Source organism: Thermobia domestica, chromosome 15 (genome assembly GCF_964235325.1).
Source record: "Thermobia domestica chromosome 15, izTheDome1.hap1.1, whole genome shotgun sequence".
Classification (NCBI taxonomy): domain Eukaryota; kingdom Metazoa; phylum Arthropoda; class Insecta; order Zygentoma; family Lepismatidae; genus Thermobia; species Thermobia domestica.
The window spans coordinates 107,215,440-107,233,050 of record NC_137468.1 but is presented as its reverse complement, the minus strand read 5'-3'; the positions used below and the strand labels follow the sequence as shown (position 1 = coordinate 107,233,050).

Below are 17,611 nucleotides of genomic sequence, written 5' to 3'. Positions count from 1 at the left end.
TTCTATTGAGTTTGATGAAGAAGTTGGAAAAGGCTCAACAGGTCATTCAGATCATCTAGCTACACGTCGTTGCTGTACCCTGGTTATACATCCCGAAAGACACGGCTAACTACAACTTGCAAGAAGTGTGGTCGATATGTCTGCGGGAACATGCATCCTCGGATTCAAGGAAAAGAGGGAAACAAAGACTTCCACGACACCTAGAAATTGTAGACAGACAGAGAAAATTGATATTTTGATGTTTTTACATTTGGTGAGAGCTTAGAATTTTACAGCCTGTCCGTAAAGTTGCGAAACCCAAACTTTGATTGCGTATGTCTTTTGAACCAAGAACGATAAAGATCAGAGACTTGAAACAAATGTAAGCGTGTTCTATGTAGATATTTTCGAGATCATAACCAGTGATAAACTTGTAACATTTTTGTGTAGTAAGCAGGGGCGTCATTTAGGGAGCAGGAAGAGCAATTTCTCCCCAAGAGTTTGAGGAATACATATACTTTAATCGATTGTCTATTAGTATACTAGTACAAAACGTGAAAGTCGTATGTCGCTGGTGCTCTTGCCTCCTTAAGCGAAGCCTGAAATGGCGCCCCTGGTAGTAACGAAAGAAAGTACTGGAAATGTAAAATTAAAACTATAAAATGAAAAAAATTAATATTAAGTTGCAGAAAACTGATTTTCCTGTGAGTTTCCTGAGCCTTTTCCAACTTCTTTATCAAACTCAATAGAAGATCGAAACCATTCTAGTGATTCACTTAGAGATGTTGGAATTTCCAGAATCCCTGTGTATATATGCAGTATGCAAGGGCGCCCATGTTGTGGTTTCCAAGGGGGGGCAAGTATAAGTGACGTTTCAAATATAGTTTCAAGTTTTGCTGTAAGTAATGTAAAAATTCTATTGGATTTTCGATATTCTGAAGTACAATTTCCTCTAGGGAAGGCGATCGCCCCACCTTGCCCCCCTGATGGGCGCCCTTGGCAGTATGCATCAACATTTATCCATTGGTGCAAAAATGTGGCAAAAGTTTATGCGCTGTTGCCATGTAAAAAGGATATTTAATGCATGTCCGTAAAATGGCTGTTGTAAAACTACTGCAACAGTTGCGGTTTAGGTTAATCAGTGATATAAACAATGAAAATTTGCACATAATTGAAACCTTAGTTTTTATGCAAAATTTTCCGATAAAAAATTACTCACCTATACTAAACGCAATGTTAAGAGCCGGATCACAAGCGCATTATTACATGTTGGCGCTCGAACCTTTTCACAGAGAAGCCACTGATGCATTTAGTTGCACTTGCTATTGAACAAAAGTTCATCAGAAAGCTGCATTAAATATGCTAGACAAACTTGCAAGTGATTACCGCTTTGCTTCTCCGAATCAAAATTTAGTTCATCAATGGTTTCTCAAAGTCTGCTCGACAGAAATGTTAGTCACAAATTGTCATTGTACATTTAACGTGATTTGTTTTCCATAAAGTGAACAAGAATTTGTTGCCCTAGTTGAATTTTTTTTTAATTGTTATGTTCGAGGTGAACACCAAACGTTTGTGCCGTTTTATGCTAAAGCCCACATTTTTTGTCACTTCAGAAAAACTACTCTGACGTCAGAAACCTCCATTCTTCATCTCTAAGCAGTCCAGGTTTGTTTATTAGGTGACAGCAGTTGAGTCATAAGTAAGGCGTATTCTGATATTGCCCGGGAACAGAATTTTCGGTTAAAGAACAACGGATAATTGTGAAATTTTTCACCGCAGCTGACGTTGTGCAGCTAATATTCGTCGCCAATTGGAGCATGTGTGCGGTGATAGTGCACTTACAGAAAACGCTGTTGCGAAGTGGGTGCGTTAGTTCAAAGCAGGGCAATCGAGTGTAAAAGATAAGCAGAGGTCTGGACGTCCAAACACAGCATCAACGGACGTTAACATTGTTCGTGTTGACAATTTCATCATGGAAGATAGCGTGTCATCATGCAAGAGATTTCTGATACACTAGGGCTAACAACGGGAATAGAAGAATGAATAATTACAAACGAACTGGGCCTAAGGAAAGTTTCTTCTCCCTGGGTTCCACGAATGCTTAATGATGATCAAAAAGAGGCAAGGATTCGTTCAAGTGTAGCAAATTTGACACGCTTCAGAAAAGAGAGACGCAATTTCTTGGAAAGTGTTGTAACCATGGATGAATCATAAATTCCTTTATTGAATCCAGAAACAAAAAGACAGTCGATGCAGTGGAAACACACAGATTCCCCATCTCCCAAAAAATTTCAACAGGTGGCATGCGATGAGAAGGTGCTCTGCGCTATCTTTTGGAATTCCCCGGAAGTGATATTTTCTCACTCTGTTTCGAAAGATCATATTTTCGTATACTTTTGGATATATATATATACATATATATGTTTAAAATTAACTGAGAAACGACCACAAATGGCAATGACAATTTCATTCTTCACATGGACAATGAAGAATGAAATAGCCACACTGTGCTAATGTTCTGACCTAATTCTTGACTGGCCACGGTACTGAACTTCTGACACACATACACTATTCACCAGATTTAGCCTCGAGTGATTTTTGGTTGTTCCCAAACCTCAGGGATTCTCTTCGTGGACGTCATTTTGCCAGTAGATTATCCCGGGGAAGTGCTATTTTCCAGTATCTGTAACATATTCCCAAAGATGTCTATGCCACATGCTACACAAAATGGGCGGAGCGATAGCAATAGTGTATCAATAAAGAAGGAGAGTTTGTTGAAAAATTGTTCCCTGTATTATTTGTTCGTGAAAATTAGAACGAAACGGCACGTACTTTTGATTCGTACCTCGTATTTGAAAAGAAGGAACAGAAAATACCTCAGAAAGAAATGTTCTATTTTTATATCGTAGCATGAATAGTGGTTGTTGTCAGTAGCGTAGCGTGGTATTCCGAAATGGGGATGCCAAAGTTAGTCGCTTGTGCGATACAATACTACTAAAATTAGCAATGCATAGCTATACCGATGGGAAACATAGGCTTATAAAAAATTTAGAAGGGAGGCCCCCTAATTGGTGGCCTAGTGGGGCATACAGAAGCAAGTGCGTGGATTACATTAGAAGCCAATAAGCAATTGTCTCAGCTTCTTCTTGCCACTACCGTTGTGACGAGAAATCTCGGCCCCACTGTTGTATAAACATTGTTTCCAGCATAGTTCCCATGGGCAGCTTCTTTCTCCCCATACCATACTTCAATCTCGTTCTTGAAAAAGTCGCCCCTACAACTTTGTCATCTTGGGTCCGGAACTTAGTCCCCCTTTCGTGAATATGGTCCTGAGTGTATACGTATACGCATATCATTTGAAGATGCAAATAGAAAGCACTTAAACCAACTCTGGGGGCCTGTTTCTGTGTATGTATTTCGTTGTCAGATATCCAGATACTGAAGACAGGGGCGCAAATCTGTTTTCAACATTCGGGAAACGGGTAAGACCGTATCCATATTTTTAAAGCAATGTTCAAAATATTCTTGAAGTTGAAAAACAATGCTGTGGAGGATCAGAAAGGCGAAGTTATCTTCAACATTGGGAGGAGGGCAGATTTGAGGGAGGAGAGCATATTTGAGACTTATTCTGGGGGAGGGGAGATGAGACTCATATTACGATAGATGAATCTGATTTCTGAGGTGAACCTGTTGTATATTATATACCAGGCGATGTAGATGAAATTGTGATACGTATCAGTATTACAAATCAGTACCGTGAACACATTCTGAAATCTGAATACATGCATATTTATAATTGATATGTTTCTATTTACGCATCCACAATGATATACATTAAAATTTTAGGACACTTGTTTTGTAATAATGTAAATAATGACTTCCCCAAAACTATGAAAAAAATTAATTATGTATGGTGCAACAATACTCTTATTTGAGCAAAATGACGATGATCTCAGTAGCATTATAGGAATCGTTACAGGAATTAAACAAATAGTTGAAAATAGACTAACTATAATTAATGACAATGGAATATTAAAAAATACGATTCTTTTTTAAAAATGAAACAAGTTCAGGGACCTCAATTTCATCTCACTTTCCTTTGTGGCATTCGGATACAAATCATCACAATTTCAAATCGGATGGAGAGAACATGTCCCCCTCTTCCCCCCGGGATATGTGCCAATGACTGAAGGGCCCAAGCAATCTTTGCGAGGGGCGGGGAATGCTGGCTCTCTTGGTCTACCAGATCGGTGACCGTGATGCTTGTGTGTGTGAGCTCCCTCAAAGAGTTCCTGGCCACGCCACTGGACATACCATGTATTTATGATGAAGATTAATAGTTTGCCTTTAATTACGATTAAATTACGATGTATTTAATTACGATAAAGCATAACTATTTTTATACTATTATTTACATAACCGGCATGCTTCAAAAAGGCATTGAAGTAACCATTTCTGTTTTGTTCTATCTCCTTATGTTAGCGCTCGTACGTTCTGTACAGAAACTATAACTGAGTTCAAGATATATAGAGTTGGAAATACTTGAGTACGCCAGCGTACATCTAAAGCAAAATGTTGAGTTGCAAGGGGTGTAGAGGAGTGGAAAGCAAGTAGTTGCGCATGCGCATTCGAGAAAAAGCAGACGAAAACCCCGTTGCTTGCAGTAGGCCTGGATGCCCGAGGAGCATAGCATACGACAAGAGGAAAGACAGAAAATGTGTATCTGAGTGACGCGCATGCGTAGGTTCCGCTTGTCAAAGTAACGCGAGAGAGCACATCCAGAAGATTGTAGTGGAAATAATTGTGATAATTACAAGTAAACAATTTATATATAATGAAATACGTATTTTTTGTTATTAACAGGGGATGCCGGGCATACCGGCGTTCCCTTACGCTACGCCGCTGGTTGTTGTTAGGAGTAAAGAATTCACCTGAACATAATTATTGACCGTGAAAGATAAAGAAGTAACCTAGCTTCTGAACTTCGTAACTTAGCCTCCTCTGTTTACAGGAATTACGCTTTCCACCAGCTGTACTTTTAGTGTAGCGATCAAAGCCAAAACAAAACATTTAAAAGTGTTATTAGCACTATCGCCATTCCATGTAAAATGATTCTTTTAGTTGATAGACAATATTTTATTATTAATTTAATTATTTTCTCAGTATAGTGCTGTTCGTTTCTATTATTATTATTATTATTATTATTATTATTATTATTATTATTATTTTCTTTCTAGTTCTTCAATAATCGCAATGTACACAATGGTCTATGTTCTTTTTTTATGTTATTTGATCATGGAACCATCTTCATATCAATGTTTATTGAAGTTTTACAAAAATATGCACCTTATTTTGATTTCAAAACTTGGAGTGATTTGTACTGTAAAGGTTGTAGAGCCTATCTATGCACTTTCTTTCCTAACAACAACACGGCAGCATAAAATATATATTTTTAAAAACACCTGGTACAGTTTGATCCTATCATCAAATATTCCACATTTACAATTTGCACGGATGTCTTTTTCCATGCTACAGTAAATTCTATCGAAACATAGTTGCCAAATCTCTTCACTCACCAATCATATTTCATTTGCCCCATACACCATTTTGAAGGTCACAGAATTCTTAAATTACTAAATTATTTCGGAATGAACTGTAACTGTCATCCTTTTATCACTGTTCCAAAATTTGATGTAGTTATAACTTAAAACTTCCTGTTCCTATACTCACCTATTCTTATTCTTAAAAAGGGGGCGCGGTGGCTCAGTGCTGGAGCGTTCAACTTCAGTGCTTGGGGTCCCTGGTTCGTTTTCAGCTCGCGCCATATGGACCTTGTGGTAGACAAACACCGTCCTCGTGGGTTTTCTCGGAGTTCTCCCGTTTCCTTTCATTTTCTTCATTCCACCATTTCATTCATTTCTCTTAATCACCGTCTCCTTTAGCCTAACCGGCATAATCGTGGGATGTAAAACTCAAAGATTTCATTTCATTTTTTTCTTACTCTTAAAAACCTCTAGCTACCTGATACTTCACAATAACGAAAAAAGAGGGATGTATGGGATGTAACGTTACTTTATAAAAAAGGAAGTCGTTACTTGACACGGCCTGCCCACTAGTGGAGACCCGCCAGATTTATGAAGAATTTTCTAGAAGTTAAATAGGGTGCAGTTGGGAATAATATTTCAAATTGGTACAATTTATTTCTATATTGAATATAAACACAATGTAGAATTTCCTGTAAATGATAGCAATACAGCATTTATAAAAAGCACTAAGACAGGTAGAGAGGCTAATCTACTTTATTTAGTTCAATAAGTTAAAATTATCGTGCAGTTTTATTATACGGATCCGTAGTAGTAGTAGTAGTAGTAGTAGTAGTAGTAGTAGTAGTAGTAGTAGTAGTAGTAGTAGTAGTAACAGTATAGTAGTAGTAGTAACGGGTTAGAAGCCCCGCAGGGGTTGGTTGGGTTCTGTTCTCGACATGAAATGGGCAAATTAAAAACTTGCCCAAATTTTTCTATACAGTTTACAATCTATGGATCCGTATAGTAAAACTGCACCAAAGTTGTTATAGCTTTATAACAATAAATCTGCATTTACTAAGATTTACAAACGAATACATTAACCTCACAACTACCCAATTTCTCATTTGAATCAGCACCCTAAGCGAATTTAATTTAGTAACTCAATAATAATCAGCTTAAGCATTAAATTTACAATGATTTGAAATAATCAGGACAATATCTATCGCATTTCTTTAATATACAAATTTGTAAGAAGTTACTAATATGACAAACCCAAATGTAACTTATATCTGATTCAAATATATAGTTAATAACTCCATTAGAACATGTCGAGACTTGCTAAAGTAATGAAAGAACATTATACAACTTACCAATATAATGAGTATATAACGCATCCACACTTATGCTTCCAATTTAAACTCAATAGCTGTTCTCACAAAATAGAACAATTTTATAATTTTACCTAATTTATACAGAAACACTTTACTACATTAAAGGTTCGTCGAATACGATTTCCAGCACTCATCTCTCAGCCTAGCTGGCTAATATCGCAGAAAATTGGCACCAAAGCAGTGTTGCCAAGAACCTCTAAAGAAAAAGGGCTAGACGGTCTTAAGAAATAAGCCTTTTTTTATTCAAAAAATGACTAGATTTTGAACTGCTAACCTATAACCCAAATTTTTCTCTAGATTTTGTAGATTTTAAACCTCTTTTTTATGTGTAGGATTATAAGTGAGTTATAGTAAAATTTGAAATGTTGAATTTTATTCGCTAAAGACTAACAAACAACATACATTACTTTAAATTACAATACAATGTATCAACAACTCATCTGATTTGTGAAAGTCAACAGCCATATTATCAGTTGAATTGAAATAAAGTCATCATCGATGACGTCGCAGCTAGCCGAGGAGCTGAAACTGGATGCACCATCGTTGGATTGTGGACTAATTGTGTTTGTGCCGACTGCCATTGTCCCAATTTTCAGTAATACTTCTTTCGGCAGGTCATAGTCCTTACAAACACTACTTGTTGCTTCGCACACCCACATGAATCATGATTGCATTGAGAGTTTTCAAGCTAATTAGATATCCTATTTGTTTCCTTTAACAAACATAAACAAATCTCTGTGGCTTCAAGAACCAAACAGTTTACTCAATTTGTAACGGAGAACTTTCATTCTTGCAAAAATTAAAATAATTAAAAAGTAGCAAATGGGCCCGTTATGGAAGCGACATTAAAAATCCTTTTTGAGTGGATAAGTATTGTTAAATAATTGTAAATCTGTGGGTGGGAACAGGGGTAAAAGTGGATCTGAAAAGATAGGGGAACCCATGACGTCAAGTCATCCCTCGTTCCTATCTTTGTCCACTGATTTTTTTTTTTTAGAAAGTGGAAGAGCCATAGATATTTTCTGAAAGTGGAGGAACGACGTCACCCTGCGTTCCCTCTCACTTTTACCCCTGAATGGGGAGAGAGAAGAATGAAAAACAAGTGTTTGTTGTAATAAAAAACCTCTGGTTAGAGAAATCAATTACTACGATAACATATAATGACAAATAGGCTATTTAAAAGAAATACACTTTATTTTCAAAGAAAAAGTATTTGTAGAATTAATTTCACGGCTAATAAACAGGCAAAAATAGCAAAAGAGTTTCATAAAATAAGATATGTTAAGGTACAAGCATTTCGTAGATTTCTATAGCTAAATGCCTCTCTAAATAGGCTAGATTAAGCCAAAAATAGGCTAAATTGGCATCACTGCACCAGAGGTGCTTAATCAAAAATTTGACAATCAAAATATTTAACCAAAGACCACATTTGGAATTAATTAAGATATAATCGAAAGCTGCTACAACTTTTTTTTAAGTAACTAGCAGAGTGACATGTTACAGGGAGTAATATTCTCTCCCCTCTACTTATGTTCATAGAATTTCAGTCAATTTCAAGTTTGCGTTAAACGCTGTGTTAGAAGTATTAAGCCTATGAAACTGCTCTGTTAAGAATAAAACAATACTTTTTTTTCAATTTTCAATTAATTGCTTGTTCTATTCAAATGCATATAAAGAATAAATCGAATCTCTATTATTTTTCTTTAACAGAGAAACCGAACAAAATTTAGTGCTCACCATGGAGCTTTAAAATACCACATAACCTTTAAATTAATTAATGCAAACTATTTATAGCTGTATCCAGTGGTGTTATTCTAATTTTATAACAACCGGTTCTTGATATATATATATAACTAACTAACTAACTCTATGGCCTATGGAACCCAGAGGTTCAACGCCGCGTTCACAAAAGCTCTCCACTGACTTCTATCCTTAGCCAACTGGATCCAGTTTCTACTTTGTATTCCTATCTCTGTGAGATCCATCTTAATATTGTCCTCCCATCTGCGTCTAGGTCTTCCTAATGGTCGTTTTCCGATTGGTCTTCCATTCAAGGCTTTGAAAGCGTTTCTACTTTCTTCCATTCTAGCTACATGACCCGCCCACTTAAGCCTCCTAGACTTGACGACCCTAACAATGTTGGGTAAACCGTATATATTATATAGTTCCTCGTTATGAAGTTTCCGCCATTCCCCGTTCCCGTTCCTCTTGGGTCCGAATATTCGTCTGAGGATCTTGTTCTCAAATACTTTCAGGCTATGTTCCTCCCTCAGTGTAAGCGACCATGTTTCGCATCCATATAGAACAACCGGCATGATTATCGATTTATATATTTTAAGCTTCAAATTCCTCGACAGAATTCGCGACGACAAGAGATTTTGAACCAAGTAGTAACACTAATTCCCTGCTTTTAGTCGACATTTAATTTCATCGTGGATACGATTTTCCTCTGTTAATATTGATCCTAGATATTTGAAACTATCCACTTTATCAAAAGTATTACTTAATATTTTAACGCACCTATAATTTGCTGTATTACGGTCCCGACGCACTTCCATGTATTTAGTTTTCTCTGCATTTACTTCTAAACCCATGTCCCTGCAAGCGTTTAATAAGATCTCTGCATTTCTTTCTATTGTTCTCCTATCATCTATAAAATTTACATCATCAGCATATGCCATAACCTAGTGAATACAGTTCAACTGTAGGCCCTGGTTGTTATATTTGATTTTCCTTATAGCGTATTCCAGAACAAAGTTAAATAATAATGGCGACAACGCATCTCCTTGTTTCAGGCCATTTTCGACGTGAAAGCTCGTGGACAAAAATTTTCCTACCCAAACTTTACTTTGGGATTCATTTAAACATATCTTAATTAATCTAATTAGCTTTCTCGGTATTCCAAGTTCTGTAAGAACGTTGTATAATGTTTCTCTCCTAACCGAGTCGTACGCCTTTCTACAATCAATAAATAGTTGATGTACCGGGCTACTGTATTCCCACTTTTTTTTCAAGTATTTGGCGAATGGTAAATATTTGGTCGATAGTTGATTGATTACGTCTAACTCCGCACTGATAATCTCCAATAAATTCATCTGCGTATGGGGTCAATCTTGCTAATAGAATATTTGAAAGGATTTTATAGGATGTTGACAGAAGAGAAATGCCTCGATAATTATTACAGTCAGTTTTGTCGCCTTTCTTGTAAATTGGAACAATGATTGATTCTTTCCACTCTTGTGGCAATTCTTCCTTGTTCCAGATAAGGAGAATGAGTTTGTGTATCTTGTTCCACAATTTTTCGCCTCCAGCTAAAATTAACTCAGCCGGAATTTCATCTACACCCGGAGATTTGTGTTTCTTTATTTCTTTATAGCGGTTTCTACTTCTATTCGGTTGGGTTCTGGAATATAAGGTTCTGCGGTGTATATCTCCTTTTCTCCACGCACACTAGTTTTTGGTTGCTTGTTAAGCAAATCGTCAAAGAAATCTTTCCATCTATTTAAGAAGCTATCCGTATCAGTGAGAACTGTACCGTCAGATTTCTTTAATATATAAGCACGAGGTTGGTAGCCTTTCTTAAATTCGCTAATCCCCTTATACATGTACCCGATGTTTTTATTTTTTACTATCCTCTTCAAGTTCCTTAAGTTTAGCTTTCAAAAATTCGCGTTTCTTTGTTCTAAAAGTTTTGGAAGTTTCCCGCCTGGTATGTGTGTATTTATTTCATTCGGATTTTGTAGCCAGCGTAATTTTGCATGTTTTTTCTTCTCTGCTAATTTAATGCATTCCTGGTCGAACCAAGGTTTGTTCCTACGTATTTCCGCGTGTCCCAATTTTTCTTTTGCTGAAATTTTAATGCTATCTCTAATTTCAATCCAGGTATCCTCAACACTAGTGCACTCCGAAGCTTATAAAGCCGAAGATCTATTCGAAACTTCAATCTGGTATTCCTCTCCTACCTGTCTCTCTTTTAATTTCTTTAAATTGAATCTCTTCGTTTTCGGACAATGAATATTACCTTTATTCAACGATAATCTCTCTCGTATTATCGCTGCTACCAGGTAGTGATCAGTGTCACAATCAGCCCCTCTAAACGACCGGACATCAATTATGCTAGATTGCCTTCTTCTATACTAAAACGTGATCAATTTGATTATGTGTTTCTCCGTCTGGTGATGTCCAAGTGTATTTATGAACGTCGCGATGTTGGAATTTTGTACTTTTCACAATTAGATTTTTTGATGTTTCAAAGTTCACGAGTCTAACACCGTTGTCATTACTTTCCTTATGCAGACTTTCATTCCCTATAATCGGCTTGAAAATATCCTCTCGTCCTATCTTCGCATTGAAATCCCCTAATAGAATTTTCATATGGTATCGCGGAAGTTGGTCAAATATCCGTTCCACTTCTTCGTAAAAACTGTCTTTTATATCGTCATCCTTATCTTCAGTTGGGGCATGTGCATTCAAAACAATAATATCACACCACCGTCCCTTAAGAGTAATAAAAGAAAGTCTGTCAGTAACAAATTCAACCCGTTTAATTGCTGATAATATTCGTTTGTGGACGAAAAAACTTGTTCCTAACTGGTGATTTTTATTTCCTTCCCCATAAAAGAACGTAATATTTCCGGAATTCATAGCTCCATTTCCTTCCCACCTAACTTCCTGAACTCCTACTAGGTCCATCCTGTATTTCTCTAACTCACTCGTTACGGATTTTAACGCGCCTGCCCTATAAAGACTTCTAATATTCCAAGTTCCAAATCTCATGTCCATTTTCTTTTGCTGAGGTCGTGGCAAGTTATCAGTCCCTGTCCGAGGCTTTTGTGAATATTTCTGAACAATATATTATATGAACATCAATATATATATATATATATATATATATATATATATATAGAGAGAGAGAGAGAGAGAGAGAGAGAGAGAGAGAGAGAGAGAGAGAGTAGATAAATAGGTAGGTAGAAAGATATAACTCTCTCAGGAAACAAACAAACCGTACAAGGTAGACAAAAGCAAATTTTTTACTGGATACCACAAGCGACAAGTAGAGCAGGGGTGTCATTTAGGGGGGGGCAGGGAGAGCCATTTGCTCCCCCCTGAGTTTGAGACTTATATAGATTTTATCAATAGAGTAGTAGTAAATGAGTGAAAAACGCGAAATTCTACTTATATCAAGGGGTTTCCCCCCCCAAGCAAAATCTGAAATGACGCTCCTGAAGTAGAGATCTACACACTATCCTAATACAAGGTGGTGTTGTGACGAAATTAGGTAGCACTGCGAGTATCTTGAAAACGAATTATCCAAAATAGATGGTTGGATCGACAATTGTTAATAATGGTATGTATGCGTTTCATTTCAAATATAGGTTCTAGGTAGAGCAAGGTAATAAAATGAATGTCCGGAATCGACTACCACTACCAGCTTTTATTATAAAATTCACTAAATAACAGTATTTACAGAAATGCTACAAAGTTATTCTCCTCTAAATTTGTTAGGTTAGAAATAGGTAGTCCTTGACCGTGAGGTCGCGGACAGGACCTTAACAAAGCCCCGTGGCAGACTAGAGGCTTGGGGTTAGGTTACTCCTAATGTTACGTGGCAAACAGTAGGAGGGACACCAGAGATCTGGTACTGCTCCGCAGGTTGCTGCCGAATTTATAGGTCTCCAGGCGGTGGTGGCGCTGCTGCTCCGATGTCATCGTCTGCTTCGTAGAAGAAGCCAGAAGTCCGTCGTCTGCTGGTTGTAGTAAATCCACGTAGTGCGTACTATCCCGACGTAAAACCATGTGGTGGTGTTTGTAAACACAAGCGTAAAGTATTTTTGTATACAGTTCCACGTGGGATATTACAATACACTCATGTGACCAGTACTCATTCTTGATATCTGAGCATTTTGATTAAGAAGTAAACTCTTATACCGTGCTCTGAGAGATGTTTAATCCTGTAGCTGTAAGAATTCCTAAAAGCAAAGACAGTTAAACTAAAATTTAGTGTTCCTGAGTGTTATGTCTGGCTATAGCAAATGGTTCTGCGAACTCGAAATGTTTTAACAAACGGTCTTAACGAACCGGTTGAATAGCACCACTGCACTGGCTGTATCGATGCGTAACTGAAGAACTGGCAGTCCAACACGAAGAAGCTATACTTTTCCGGAGTTCCGAGATATGGACATTTTATTATAATAATCGCTACTCCTATTTTCCCCACCCTTATCAAATTTTCAAAAATCCTTTATTAGTGGTACCTTACATCATAAATCCAATCAAAATCTCAAGCTTCTAACTTAAGCAGCTTTGCCTGGGCGCTGATCAGTTAGTCACTCAGGACTTCTTTTTTCGTATATAGAGATATTTTATCTGAAAATAGGAACAGGCTTACAGGTTAGAACAGGCTAGAACTACTTTATATTGTCAAAAACAATAGCTTATATAAGTTTTTCTTCCTGTGGTGACCAGTCTTGAGAAGTAACGTAACGAAAGTAACGCGTTACTTTTTAAGTAACGTTTTCTAGTAACGCGTTACATTTTTTCCAAAGTAAATAACGGTAACGCGTTACAAATTTTTAAGTAACGTACCTAGTTTGCGTTACATTTCGGATGAGTGACTACAGTATACAGTGTATATATTTTTTCGGAAACAAATGTTTCTTTCCTTAAGTGAATTTCTCAGAATGGAACAATGGAGTATGTCAGTAACCGACAGTCACCAACCGACAGGTAAGATCTGAGTGCTATTGCTGTTTTTGGAAGATGAGTACAGCCTCAGGGAATCACATGTACTATTGCAAGCACCTGGAAGATTTTGTCATCGATTTTGACAGCTCCAAATCAATACATTCAGTGAGTGAAGTATGAGTGCAATATTTGCTTGGTATTGTTTATACAAAAATGGAGAAACGAAAATATTTTACCGTTCGAACATTTGGAAGAATAATTTTTCTCAAACGCTGAGGATGATGGTGGACTGAATTTAAAAATACAGTCTCGGAAAAATACAGTGTCTGAAGTGTCCCGGCGGGAAGTAGACCTATTTGTCAATAGCTAGGGTGAAATAATCAACAATATACAGTAAGGGATTAATATGAAGAAACTGTGTTCTGATGAGCAGCACTACTTTCTTACTAGAAATTAGTTCGTTGATAGTATGTAATATTAGAGTTCTTTCAGATCAGGTTGCGTATTCTAGAGTCCCGTTCATTATAGAGTTTGAAACAACAGTAACAGTCCGCATGAAAGGATATAGCAGCGATACTATTATCAACTTAGAGTTCTAAACCTTGACGATGATTGGGAAATCTGAATATTTAATAATAATAATAATAATAATAATAATAATAATAATAATAATAATAATAATAATAATAATAATAATAATAATAATAATAATAATAATAATAATAATAATAATAATAATAATAATGGTAGTAACAGTAGTACTGAAAATTCAAATAATAAGATTTCTTTTTTTACATACTCAAAGTTTCGGACTAAAAAGTAACGCGTTACTTTTGAAATAGGGTAACAGTTACTTTTTGGTGCAAGTAACGCGTTAATAACCACAAAGTCCTAATCATCACTCTTCTAATCTCGTTATGATCTTTGAAACTAAACTGAAATGGGTATTGATAAACGTAAGGTCGCTTTTAGTGCGCCAAATATCTGTCAATAAAGAATAAATATATTCAGAGAAGTAAATAAACATTTCTGGTATAAACATATAATAAAACCTGCCTAACGAAATTGAACAGGACTATCAAAAATTTCCGTTAAAGGTTTCAAAGTTAACAAAGATAGATCTATGAAAAAAAGTGCAATGAACATAGTGAGATAAAATAAAATGTTGTACATAAGTGTGCCGTATTCAATTACAGTATTTATATATGCTACGAATTAATACACGTAAAACTTACAGTGAACAAAAAAAACTACATACGGTTTTAAAGGTCTAAAAAGTAGATACTATGCCCTTATCAGCGCTCCTCCCTGTACTTTTGGCTCCCTTTGGATCTATTGTATATATTATGCTCCTTATTCCATGTCTCTAGACCAGCTAGAGAACGAATTATTGATATCTGGAATTTACTATGGAAATTGCACTTCTTTCAAAACGTCGCACGGTATCTAGGCCTTATGTGGTGGTGGTGTGTAAGGTAGCAAGAAAACGAAGACCATTACAGATAACGTAGTTCACATACCTAACCTCTTACAGAATGTCTAAAAAAAAAAAAAAAAAAAAAAAAAATTAAACGCTGCATTAGGGAACTTAAAAATTTCAGTTAAAAAGTATATTTTAACATCCGTTGTATGCAACACAGGTTCCGCCTAATCAACAGAATTTAACTATTATATATTTTTTTATTACCTTTAAATTCATTGGACCGTAAAATATGTCCGTTTAATAGGGACCTGTTGAAGGCAGTTTTTACTGTATTGAAAGCCTGTATTCAAAAACCTTATGTTCTTTAAAAGAAAATAAATCTACTTGAAATGATTTCTTCTATCCAATTATGTGTAAATCCTAGAATATTTTCTTCTATCGTAACATTGACCGTTTCAAACAGTAATACTTTATAATGTATAATGTTGATACTTTAAATGGAATAAAGTGATTTGAGCGAGACATGGAGCATGAATGAGAAGAAGGTTAAGTTACCGAAAACATAATAGAAGACTTCGTAGGAAAGATACGGTTCGAGAGACCGAGGTGCGTATCAAAGCAACTCAAGTTTATATTCAAATACTCTCATAAACTCCTTAAAAGAAAACTTGGGAACTTATCTCCTTATCTCAGAAAGTAACTGCTGCGACAACTTTTAGATTTTGTAAAGCAATTTAGAGCTCATTTTGAAAAGGGTTGTTCATTTCCTCCCGAAGTACATTCTTGAACGGTTTCTTTGGGATGATCTCTGTCAAGTATGAAAAAAAAAGCAGATCTGGGTTGTATATATAATCTCCCTCTCTTCCCTTGTGAGTTTCGTCCCTGTTCTTCCTTGTTATCCAAAAATGATTAGTTGTATTCGCTATTCGAATTGTACATTCTTCAAAATTATTGCATCTCAACAGGGATTTTTTTTTCGGCTTTTGATAATTATCTTTGGTAGCTTAATACAGTTTCACACATTTTATTCTCAATGTCGATTATTCTTTATAAATTCGCATATTCTTAATTGAAAGGGAAATTAATTAAGGTAGAAGGGGAGAATTGGGAGATATGTTTCCATCAACTTTTTTCCCACTAGTTTTAGATATTTTTCTAGTTTTTGATGAACTGATTGTATGTCACAGGTTCTTCTGCACCTACCGTAGTTGTGGTAAGCTTTCGACATCTTTACTTTTGATGCTATAACATTTTTCTTGTTGTTGGTCCGATTTCTACCCAATTACCCTCATGAGGGTAATTTGGTGCAAACTGATTAAAGCCATTCCAGTGAACGTAAATCCATGAGGGTACTTGGTTGCAGGCCCAAAACCAGCCACATCTAAATTGTGTTTTTAGTATTAATAATTGCATTTTGCATTGAGGGTTGGAGGGGCCACGAAAAGTCTAGGGGGGACAGGCATCCCTAGCCCCCGTCTGGTTGCGGGCCTGCTTGGTTATAAATAAAGAAAACGCAAGCTTTCCAGTATATAACGCAAGTTTTGGTGTATATAATTTGTATTTCACTGAAAAACTAACAGTTTTATGTAGTCTAGAAAAAATATACTTCTGTTTACGCAAAATAAGGAGTAGCTTGTTTCTAAATCTTAAAGATATGTGAATACCTTTTCAAGCCTTGTAGTTATTGTTTATAACACAATATACTCAGGCCCGTAATTATATATTGTGCGTCCCTGTGCTGTAAACTATTTTGCCGTCCCTTCCTCTCCCGTATAAACTCATGTCTCAAACAAGGAAGCAAGCCGTGATTTTGCAAACATACCAGCTAAAGAATAGCATGGAGCATTTTAAAAACAATCGAAAACAACCAATATTAGAGTTGAATTTATAGTTTTTGGGGTCGCTGAGATGAATAGTGTCAGTTTTAATACAATTCAACTTCAAGGTCAAACTCCACTCTTTACGGAAGGGGATAATTTTAAAAGTAATAGAAAACGACAGATATTAGTGTTGAATTCATAGTTTTCGAGGTCGATGAGTTTAATCTATCAGTTTTCATGATGTTCAAGTTCATCTTCACACCTTGGAGTGGGGTAAGAGATGATGACTTTTTAAAAATATTCAGATAAGCTAGCTAATTACTAACTACTGTAATTAGAGCAAATTAGCAAATTTTCTCGCGCTTGCGCGGGACTCTGCGGGTTACTAGTTTTAAATATTACTTTAGTGTGAATCTTGAAAAATTCCAAAATTTTGCCGCCCCTAAATTCTGCCGCCCTGTGCTCGAGCACAGAATAGCACTTACCTAAATACGGGCCTGAGTATATTGTCCTGTGAACTTAATCCAAAATGTATCACATACGAAAACAAAAATAAACGGTTAAAACTTTGGCCAAAAACGTAAAAAAAAAGAAAGAAAGAAAGAAAAAGAAAGAAAAACAAAGAGAATAGACCCTGATGTTCAAATAAACATAGAAGAAGGAACTGTAATAAGACTAACAGTGAAGAACTATAAATCATTATAGTGCAACATGTGCTGGCACTCTGAATTGATAAACAGATCGTATTCATAAATACTTCGCTTTATAAGCACTCCACTACAGTATCAG

The 17,611-nt window shown here is 36.2% G+C and overlaps 1 protein-coding gene and 1 long non-coding RNA gene across 2 annotated transcripts in view; one reads left to right on the top strand and one right to left on the bottom strand.

Annotated features, from left to right (window-relative positions):
* Positions 1-7,012, bottom strand: part of LOC145671888 (uncharacterized) — an 82,476-nt gene extending 75,464 nt beyond the window's left edge. Inside the window, exon 1 of the long non-coding RNA XR_014128555.1 lies at positions 6,875-7,012. This is a non-coding gene — a long non-coding RNA (uncharacterized LOC145671888). The remainder of the gene's footprint in view (positions 1-6,874) is intronic.
* Positions 1-17,611, top strand: part of LOC145671887 (urea transporter 1-like) — a 174,208-nt gene that overhangs the window by 118,439 nt on the left and 38,158 nt on the right. The window lies entirely within an intron of this gene.